This window comes from Haliotis rubra, unplaced genomic scaffold, assembly GCF_003918875.1.
Source record: "Haliotis rubra isolate DU_JTF1 unplaced genomic scaffold, ASM391887v1 Scf1125, whole genome shotgun sequence".
NCBI classification, from domain to species: domain Eukaryota; kingdom Metazoa; phylum Mollusca; class Gastropoda; order Lepetellida; family Haliotidae; genus Haliotis; species Haliotis rubra.
This window is the reverse complement of record NW_025765032.1, coordinates 176,948-188,172: the sequence shown is the minus strand read 5'-3', so window position 1 is coordinate 188,172 and position 11,225 is coordinate 176,948.

Below are 11,225 nucleotides of genomic sequence, written 5' to 3'. Positions count from 1 at the left end.
TGTGTTTGGGGTGGGGTTACAGGTCGTGTTGTGTTTGGGTGGGGTTACAGGTCGTGTTGTGTTTGGGGTGGGGTTACTGGTCGTGTTGTGTTTGGGGTGTGGGGTTACAGGTCGTGTTGTCTTTGGATGGGGTTGCAAGTTGTGTTTGGGGTGGGGTTACAGGTCGTGTTGTGTTTGGGTGGGGTTACAGGTCGTGTTGTGTTTGGGTGGGAGTTACAGGTCGTGTTGTGTTTGGATGGGGTTTGAGGTCGTGTTCAAATTTATTATGGGGGTGGATGTAGGGGACGTGTTGTGTTTTGGGTGTGTGGTTACAGGACGTGGTGTGTTTGGGGTGGGGGTTAAAACTAGGAGGTAGGGGCCAGGTAGGGACATCCGAGGTTTGGAGATAGGGGACCCAAGAGCATGACCATTATGGTCGTGTTTGGTAGTTCGGGGTTGTGGACGGGAGACAAAAGTCAGCACTGAAGTTTAAGACAACAGCAGCCATGTTTGTTGATGATGACTGACTGAGTGGGTATGGTTTTACGCCCTTTTTAGCAATATACCAGCAATATCACGGCGGGGGACATCAGAAATGAGCTTCACAAATTGTACCCATGAGGGGGAATCGAACCCGAGCCTTCGGCGTGACGAGCAAACGCTTTAACCACTAGGCTACCCCACCGCCCTTTTTAATGATGAAGAAAACTAAACGTGCATTCTCAAGTAAGTGAGTGAGTGTGGTTTTACGCCGTTTTAAGCAATATTCAAGCAATATCACGGCTGGGAACACCAGAAATGGCCTTTACACATAGTGCCCATATGGGGAATCGAACCCGGGTCTTCGGCGTGACGCGCGAACGCTTTAACTACAAGGCTACCCCACAGCCCCGCGTGCTCAAGTATGTTTATGGGGAGGGGCAGCCTTATCTTGGCCCAGCAGCTCAACTACTTTACGCTTTGAACCGATGGAACTGTTTTTTCAAATTCTTGATAACTGGATAATTTAATTTGTTTTTCGCAAAACATTTCAGTGTAAACATTATAAAAAGTAATATGTATGAAAAGTTTATTTTAGCACAGTTGAATTTCTTCATATTTAAGGCAATCAGATAAACCTTTGACAAGAAAAAATAGGTGAACATATACCCTTGCCTTTGGCTCCATATTTATTTTAACCCCTGATCCTGTTAATGCAAAATGATGGTGACTGATAAAAGACTGGTTTAGGGCCCTACGAAATTATGAAGAGCCATGTACCATGCCCCGTAAATATCAGCTCGCAATTACGGCTGGAATAATACCGATGTGACGTAAAGCCTAACTCAACTCAGCTCGCGACGAGCATGTGCACGTGCAATAGCGGCAGAGAATGTATTCCACGTGCATCACAAACCAAAATACAGGATACAAAGCGTTCTGGTTTCTTTTCAAACACTTTCATCAAGAGATTGGAACGTTGTTTGTGACGAAAGTTACTCTCCATTCCTACAAAATAATGGAACGTGACTTTTGTTGGAGGAAATATCGATCACGTTACTCTAAATTCATTCCAGTTGACAAAATAATGGTACAATGTCGGTAGCTCAAAAGCTTGCATTTGTCTGTCAACGACTCATTAAAGATGTTGCGTTGATGAGGACGAAGGCATAGCTTCATACAGGACAAACAAATAAGAGCAGGATGAGTTTGATCAACCCCAGTTTTCCTACGAGCGGCATTACTGTGGTCGATGAGCTGGAATACCAGACTCGTACCCTTCCCTTCACTCTCCTCATTCACTGTCTACATGTGAGCATACCTAGTATATATATATATACAGTTTTTGACAACAATGGTCAGGCGACGACTCATCAATGGACAGACAGAAAACAATAAAAGTACTTCCTTGACCAGTTGATGTGATGGCAGACACGGCCAAGGGGATTACCAATGGAGGTTATAAATGTCGGACTCTTATACAATAATTAATGGGCTGACAAGTCAATTTACAATGCAGTAGTGATAAGGATGTACAGTAGTGATTAAAAATACAGCTTAGCGTCATTTATATATTACAATAAAGTCTCACATGTCTTGAGTACATAGGTTTGGACTTTTTAAATATTTGGACGATGGCTGTCCTGAATTCACTCACTTTTTCATAACCCGTAAACTTTAACTGTTGCTTCTTAAAAATTTAGGCTTTGAGACTGTGTTCTGTATTGTACATAGTATTTGTTGTACACCTTTCTTTCAAATTCAAATGCTGACAATAAATGGACTCGAACACACACACACACACACACACACAATTGTTTTCTATTGCAAATAATATTGTTGCGTATTTTATAAGCAGCTCCTCTATCTTTGCACATAATGCCGATTCGACACTCGTGGGTTGCATGGCTGGAATTACCGACCAGTGTAAATCCGGGTTATAAGAGACGACTAACGGGATCGAATGGTCAGGCTCGCTGACTGGGTGGCACATGTCATTGTATCCCAATTGCTTAGATTGATGCCCGCATGATGTTAATCACTGGATTGTCCTGGTCCAGACTCGTTTATTTAAAACCACATTAAGGGAATATTGCTGAAGCAATATAAACCACAAGCGGATATCGTCATGGCGTTTTTGGGAGATAACCATTAATTAGGGTAGCATGAAACGTTTCTTACTGGTTTTAGGGTTAAATAGGCCGGATGAGTAATTCACATTTATTTCTTTAAAAACAAATGTTTGTTTTTCCGCGTCAAGAGGCATATAATTTTGTACACTCGAGGGAAACTGGTCTGTAAGATAAATTGTAACTATGTATTGTGTGTGAGTACTGACGCTACGACAGGATGGCTACTTTTAAGGAATGCCCGAACAGCTGGTTCAGAAGGGTAGACAGCCAGCCCGGAGAGGGTTTTATTACACCGGTGTTTCAGACAAGGTTGCGCGTGCCTGGTGTTGATTACGATTGTGGAAATGGTGTGCCGAGGATGACATTGACTTTGAACATAACAGGTTTATCCCATCGTGCTCATCCCCGAAAATTACGTGTCCCTTCAAATTCGACGACAGTGATTTCAGGACTATCGTGCTGCCGGTAAATTCATTGTATATCTAGTCCTCGTCGTATTGCTTAAAATGTGGTGTATATTCTCGTCGTTATTGTATTGCTTAAAATGTGTATAGAATATATTCTCGTTGTTGTTGTACTGTTGCTTTAAAATTGTGTATATGAACATAAGTTCGATAGTATCCAGATTTGCGAATGAAATGTCTGAAAGTCTCTGTTGTATTTTACGTGTTGCTTCGTACGGTCTAGTAGAGAACTCTGGAATACACGGTGTGTTTGGTAGACTTATAACTTTACACAGAGTAGGGTCAGTGCATGACCGCCACCGAGAGGTTATACTGGACACTTTGGAAGGGTGGCATCAGCGCCACCGTGACACCATGAGTGGACGCTTTTCCCTACGTAATAAGGCCCAGGACAGACACTGTGACGTCGGGCGCTTTTCCTACGTCATATGATAGTCACCTTCATCGTGACGTCATGGTGGTGGTGAGTCTTTTCCGACGTCATAGGGCGGTCATCGCCATCGTAACGTCATGGTGGCGGTGAGTCGTTTCCGACGTCATAGGGTGCTCATCGCATGACCACCTCCCATGACGTCATGGTGTTGGACCAGATCCTTCAAGGGCATATTACGTCACCTGGGAAAAGCGCTTGCCCCATACTACTAGGAAGGGTTTTGTTGCGGTAGGGTGGGGTGAAGGGAAGAGGTTGTTTTCGGTGAGGATGGGGGGTGACGGAAGGGGATAGACTGAAAAGGTTTTGCTGCGGTGAGGTGGAGGGAAGGGGTTGTGTTACAGTAGTGATGGGGTGAAGGTAAGGGTTGTGTTTTGCGGTAGGGGTGGGTGTGAAAGTAGGGATTGTGCTACCGTAGGAATAGGGGTGAGGTCGTAGTCGTGTTAGGGCAGTGGTGGGGTGAAGAAAGTTGTTGTGATGCGGTGGGCATGGCGGTAGGTTTTGCGTTGCAGTTGGGTGGAAGTAAAAAGTTCGTTTGCGCTGAGGGTGCATGTAGTTGTCGTGTAATGATAGGGTTTGGGGAGAAGGAAAGTCTTTTGTTACGGTTGTGTTTGGATTGGGATGATTGTTGTCGTGTTGAGGTAGGGGCAGAGGAGAGGAGGAAGAACCCGTGTTGCTTTTGGGTAATGGATTAAGGATTCGTTTTGCACTAGCAGTTCGGGGGGGTGTGGGGCGTCGTTTTGGTGGTGCAATGGTATAGGTGGGGGTCGTGTTGCGTTTGGAGAGGAGGTCAGGGTCGTGTTGCGTTTGGAGTGGAGGTCGGCGTCGTGTTTCTGTTGAGGGGATTGGACATAGTAAACCATGGTGCGGTAGGGTGTATGTAAGGTAGAAGCCTTGTTGATGTTGTGGTAGGGGTAGAGAAGTGGGGTTGATGGAGGAGATGTGGATGGAATGGGGTGGGGTTGGAGGGGAAAATCTTGTGCGAAGGATGGGGTTTGGATTGTAAGAAGGCGTGGTGTTGCTGTGTTGCTGTGGGGGTGGGGGGGGTCGGGGTCGGGGTCGGAGAAGTAGGGTCCATGTTGCAGTTGAGTTAGATTCGTGTTTCGGTTGGGGGTATGGGTCGTGTTGGGATAGGGATAGGGGAGTAGGGGTAGGAATGTAGGTAGGGTGTGGTGTTGCAGTGGGGGTGGGAGGTTGGGGTGGTGTTGCAATAGGGTGAGGATGGAGGTGAGTGGTCGTGTTGCAGTAGGGTGGGAATGGAGGTGGGGGTGGTGTTGCAGTAGGGTGGAAATGGAGGTAGGGGGTGGTGTTGCAGTAGGGTGGAAATGGAGGTAGGGGTGTGGTGTTGCAGTGGGGTGGGAAATGGAGGGGGGGGTTGTGGGTGTCGCAGTAGGGGTGGGTCGAATGGAGGTGGGAGGTGGGAGGTGTTGCAGTAGGGGTGGTGTTGCAGTAGGGTAGGGTAGGGTAGGGTGGAGGTAGGGGTCGTGTTGCAGTAGGGTAAGGTAAGGTGGAGGTATGGGTCGTGTTGCAGTAGGGGTGGGGTGTTGCAGTAGGGGGTGGGTGTTACAGTAGGAGTAAGGTAGGGTGGAGGTAGGGGGTCGTGGTGTTGCAGTAGGGGTGGTGTTGCAGTAGGGTAGGGAAAGGGTGGAGATAGGGGTGGTGTTGCAGTAGGGTAAAAGGTGGAGGTGGGGTTGGTGTTGCAGTAGGGTAGGGTTGAGGTAGGGGTGGTGTTGCAGTAGGGTAGGAATGGAGGTAGGGGTGGTTGCAGTAGGGTGGGAATGGAGGTAGGGGAATGGAGGTAGGGGTGGTGTTGCAGTAGGGTGGGAATGGAGGTAGGGGGTGATGTTGCAGTAGGGTGGGAATGGAGGTAGGGGTCGTGTTGCAGTAGGGGTAGGAATGGAGGTAGGAGGTAGGAATGGAGGTAGGGGTGGTGTTGCAGTAAGTAGGAATGGAGGTAGGGGGTCGTGTTGCAGTAGGAGTAGGAATGGAGGAGTCAGGGTCGTGTTGCAGTAGGGTAGGAATGGAGTAGTGGAGTGGTGTTGCAGTAGGGTAGGGGTGGTGTTGCAGAAGGGTAGGAATGGAGAGTAGGGGTCGTGTTGCAGTAGGGGTGGTGTTGCAGTAGTAGGGTAGGGTAGGGGTGGGAGGTAGGGGTCGTGTTGCAGTAGGGTAGGAATAGGGTGGGAGGTAGGGGTCGTGTTGCGGTAGGGGGTAGGGTTAGGAATTAGGAGGTAGGGGTGTGGTGTTGCAGTAGGGTAGGGAAGGGTGGAGGTAGGGTCGTGTTGCAGTAGGGTAGGAATGGAGGTAGGGGTCGTGTTGCAGTAGGAATGGAGGTAGGGGTCGTGTTGCAGAAGGGTTTTAGGAATGGAGGTCAGGAGTCGTGTTGCAGTAGGGGTTTTAGGAATGGCAGTCAGGGTCGTGTTGCAGTAGGGTGGAATGGAGGTAGGGGTCGTGTTGCAGTAGGGTAGGGAAATGGAGGTCAGGGTCGTGTTGCAGTAAGGTAGGGAATGGAGGTAGGGGTCGTGTTGCAGTAGGAGTAGGGGTGGAGGTAGTGGTTGTGTCGAGGTGGAGGCACAGGTGGTGTTGCGGTGGAGGAAGGGGTATAGGTAGAAGATGTTTGACTAGGGTTAGGAGTGTAGTTAGGGGTGGTGTTGATGTCGATTTGCAGTTTGGGGTGAATTGGGATATAGGTCCTGTTGTGGTGGAAGTAAGGGTCGTGTACTGTCGGCTTATATTGGAGGAAAGCTGTATAGAGGTAAGTGAGTTTGATCAAGTTTTGTTTGACTGAACTGGGTGAGTTGGTCACGGCTTTGCGAGCATTCTGAAGGTCGTTGTTTTGATCTTTGCTCGTCTAACGAATCGTTGTTTTTTTATGTTTTAAGAAGCCGACAATGCCGAAGCCGAAGTGAGTTTTCGCTTTTAAAAAGATAGGGACCAAGAGCGTGTCTGCTGTGGTCAGGTGGTATCGTTTGATAGCTCGGGGTGAGGGGCAGAGTTTGTTTGTTTGTTTGTTTGTTTGTTTGTTTGTTGTTTAACGCTGCACTCAGTAATATCCCAACTATAGTTTGACATGAAATGCATGTGGACCCGTTTTTTGTAAATATCTCTTCATTCAATGACCCAATCGACCTCAAACTGTGCAAGTGGATGTTTTGTCAGATAACCTAATCACATTGTAAATCACCGATTTACATGCGCAGAATGCAGAGCGGTCACTTAGTCTGTACATAGGTGGGTTGTTTATTATTGTTTGTTTTGTTTTGTTTTTTTTTTGTTTGGGTTTTTGGGGGTGGGGATGGGTCTATTTTTGAGGGGGCATTCACTTTGTTTTAAAAATCATCACATCACCCCCACCCCAGTAGCTATATATTATGAACGTTCTCTTTTTAAAAATGGGATTGTTTGTTCCTTTCAAAATTTAAATATTCAGAGACTAAGCGTCAGTCTAGTACCATTATGAGACAGCGATAATGTTTTTACAGTGTATTTACAATAATCAGTTGCTAGATTGGTGTGTCGGAGTCGGAATGCGAGAATGTGGGATTAACGAGAGTAATTATCACTGTTTTAAATGGTTCCGTAAGTTTTTCGTCGGATTGACGTGATTGTCGGATTAATGAGTGTCGGATAAACGAGAGCTGACTGTATACATATCACGTGATCAAGGACCCGCACTGTCTGAGGCGAGGGTCGGGAAGGACGGGTGGGTTTACTGTGGTGGGCCTGCTTACATGTGTATGTAGTTTACATGAATGTGTGTACAATGGCTAGTACACGCAACAGGTACCGAAGCAGCAACCACGAATGCTCATTGTTTTTCTGACACGTTCTGTACTGTTCACGGCTTTCTACAAACAGTCGCTCCGCCTCACACCCGTGACTGTCGACTCAACAGGCAGCCATGTTGAATATTCCCGTATCGTCTAGATTTTGCAGTGTGCATTCGCGTGGTAGAACAAGAGGGTAATTAAATGTACTTTACACGACTGTAATGTATCGTATGGACTGGTCTACGTGGCGGGAAGGGAGTTATCTGTGTATATCACCAGGTAAGATGGAGGCGATCATTTAGTAGCGCGGCTCGTGTGTTGTGTCGTCGTGACCTAAATCCGCCTGCCATCAAGCCACTGATACTCGTCATGTGTCCCGACATTGGACCGAGAACGTGGCATATCCAGTGTAGGCAGGTCTGGCCGTGTGTACAAATGTTCACTGTTTCCCGTTCTCTACCGTTCACGGCTCTCTATAAACAGTCGCTCCGCCTCACACTCGTGCCTGTTACTCGGCAAACAGATAGACATGTTGTATGTTCTCGTATCGTCTAGATTTGCAGTGAGAATTCGCGTGGTATAATACGACTGTTATTATCTTATGGACTGGGCTACGTGGTGGGAGTGCTGACCTGGGTGCCGTTGTTCAAAACAACCTTAGCGCTAAGACTACTTTAAGTCTATGTTAAGGTATGGGGGCCTTAGTATGGTGATCTACCTTCAGTTGTTGGCGATCTATACCCCGTATTTTATATTGTATTGTCTTCTTTATTTGGAATATTTTAACTTTGCGCTAGTTTTACATTTATAACTGTGATTCTCTAGTCTTTTTACTGTCCATCGTCGACAGGTTTTAATCTTCAAAATGTTTCTACTTTTCATTGTATGGCTTGTTTTCGTTACGATATGGCTGCAATATTGCCGATGTGACGTTAAATATTAACTCACTCACTCACTATGTTAAGGTTTGGAAGTTACGGTCACCTTAGCACTAAGATCGGTTTGACAACGGCACCCTGGTACATAGTAACCTTAATGTCCTGACCTGGCACATTGTTACCATAATGTCCTGACCTGGCACATAGTAACCTTAATGTCCTGACCTGGCACATTGTTACCATAATGTCCTGACCTGGCACATTGTTACCATAATGTCCTGACCTGGCACATTGTTACCATAATGTCCTGACCTGGCACATTGTTACCATAATGTCCTGACCTGGCACATTGTTACCATAATGTCCTGACCTGGCACATTGTTACCATAATGTGCTGACCTGGCACATTGTTACCATAATGTCCTGACCTGGCACATAGTAACCTTAATGTCCTGACCTGGCACATTGTTACCATAATGTCCTGACCTGGCACATTGTTACCATAATGTCCTGACCTGGCACATTGTTACCATAATGTCCTGACCTGGCACATTGTTACCATAATGTGCTGACCTGGCACATTGACACCATAATGTGCTGACCTGGCACCTTGACAACATAATGTCCTGACCTGGCACATTGTTACCTTAATGTCCTGACCTGGCACATTGTTACCATAATGTCCTGACCTGGCACATTGTTACCATAATGTCCTGACCTGGCACATTGTTACCATAATGTCCTGACCTGGCACATTGTCACCATAATGTCCTGACCTGGCACATTGTTACCATAATGTCCTGACCTGGCACATTGTTACCATAATGTGCTGACCTGGCACATAGTAACCATAATGTGCTGACCTGGCACATTGTTACCATAATGTCCTGACCTGGCACATTGACACCATAATGTGCTGACCTGGCACCTTGACACCATAATGTGCTGACACTGGCACATTGTTACCATAATGTGCTGACCTGGCACCTTGACACCATAATGCGCTGACCATCAAGCCAGTGTTTATATATTGTCTCCCGTTACGTCATTTATCATACATAACTTATTATCCCTCAGTTCTCAACAGATAAAACGTCCAGATATGAGTCGTATTATGCAGAATAAAATTTTCTAAAACGCTTCTATAAAATGAATAAATAAAAATTGCCTATCTGCAATTGTGGAAATTTATCCAGCATTACCAGGACATTATCTGAGTGACCCCGCAATGTAATGAGCTGGACCCTCGGATAGGTAGCCCCGTTAGTAGGTACTAACAGACCGCCGTTATTCGGCTGGCAAATAAGAATGGAACCGAATTGTTGACATTTTCTAACAAAGGTACATGTAGTGTCAACTGTTGCAAAGATTGCTAGACAAATGATGAGGGCGATCATTGAAACTATTTGGGCAACCTGTTTGCCGTGGGTTGCGTCCCTGTGTCGGCAGAGGAAGGGAGTCTGAGGATGACGGAACTGGTAATAGTGTTCCTTAATCCAACACACCACTTCGACCCTAACTTTCCCTAGACGGGTAATAGAATAGGAGCGATTATATCAATCTGCTGGCCACGCCATGCCCTGTGCATATACTATAACTGATTACAAGAGACGCTGTGATGAACGCATGATGCATATATGCTGTCAAATCCCGATGAGTCTAGAAGGTACATCATAGTTCATGCATATATGTATGTCATACATCTTAAAATCAATGAACAAACGAATTCACCACGACCAGAACTAATTCAACATAGTTCATTTCATAAATGTCAACGAAAATATCTCGGTATGAAGACCTCGGTAGTGCAGCAGAGTAACCCAGAGCGGTGGTAAACAAGTCCCAGGCACAGGCCGAAAGAACAGGAATCAGCTGGCAGTCAACGAAGAGGATTTCATCATAATAATTAAGTCAAAGGAAACAGGGCATCACAAGTACATATTTACAATATATACAACACGTATAGATAATTAGAGCGGAGGAGAACAATGGCGTTCTATGACTCGTGGTGAGTCGCCGAGACAGGTCTGCCTTGCCACTGAATACCGGGCGCATTTTATGCTGCATTTCTAGGACAACGGTCACAACCTCTTGACGGAGCAGTTCTGTATATTCCTATTGTTCTCATCGTAAACACTTTGTTTGTCTCAACTGACGGAAGTCATATCGACAAATTATTGGCTGGTCTGAGTTTCTAGTATACCTCATGATATGTTCAACACTGGGTTCGGAAGTTTATCAGCCATGTATTTAGTGGACAAGTCAGCACATCAGTATCATAACAGGATGTTTGTCCAGGCTCTGAGTGAACGTTGATCTCTTCACTCATGTAATGAGTGGAGCTTATCACCCATGTATTCAGTGGACAGGTCATCACGCTTCTAGCGTAAACATGACTATGTTACAGTAGCCCTAGAGGACTTCCAGTGCACAGTATCCAGTCTTCGTGACTCACTGTTATCTTTGTGGAGAAAAAGCACAATTCAATGAGGGACATATCGATCAGGATCATTTGACAGGTCGTGTCTGGGGTTTGTGTAAAAGTTATTTTCTGTATTTGTTTCTGTCATACACATTTCAGTTTCTGTCATACACATTTCAGTTTCTGTCATACACATTTCAGTTATCTGTCCCGGCTCCCGCCGGACCCTGGTGGCCACTCCTACATGTAATTAACTTTCGAGTTGATTGAGTGAGGGAGTTAATATTTAACGCCACATCGGCAATATTTCAGCCATATCGTGACGAGAACATTTGATACTGAAATGAAATATATGTATATTATACAAACCTGCCGACAAAGGACAGTAAAACAACTAGAATATCACAGATATACATGTAAAACTAGTAATAGTCTAAAACATTTAACCATAGGGGACAATACAATATAAAATACGGGCTATAGATCACCAACAACTGAAAGTAGGTCACCATACTAGGGTCCATGGGGACTTACAGTACCTTTGCTACCTGCATGGACCCTAGGTGGATTTACACCATCCCTTCAGCCACTTTTGAGTTGAATACCTCGTGCACCTGTTTCAAGAGTGGAGTGGAGTGGAGCGGAGCGTCACATCGGCATTATTCCAGCCATA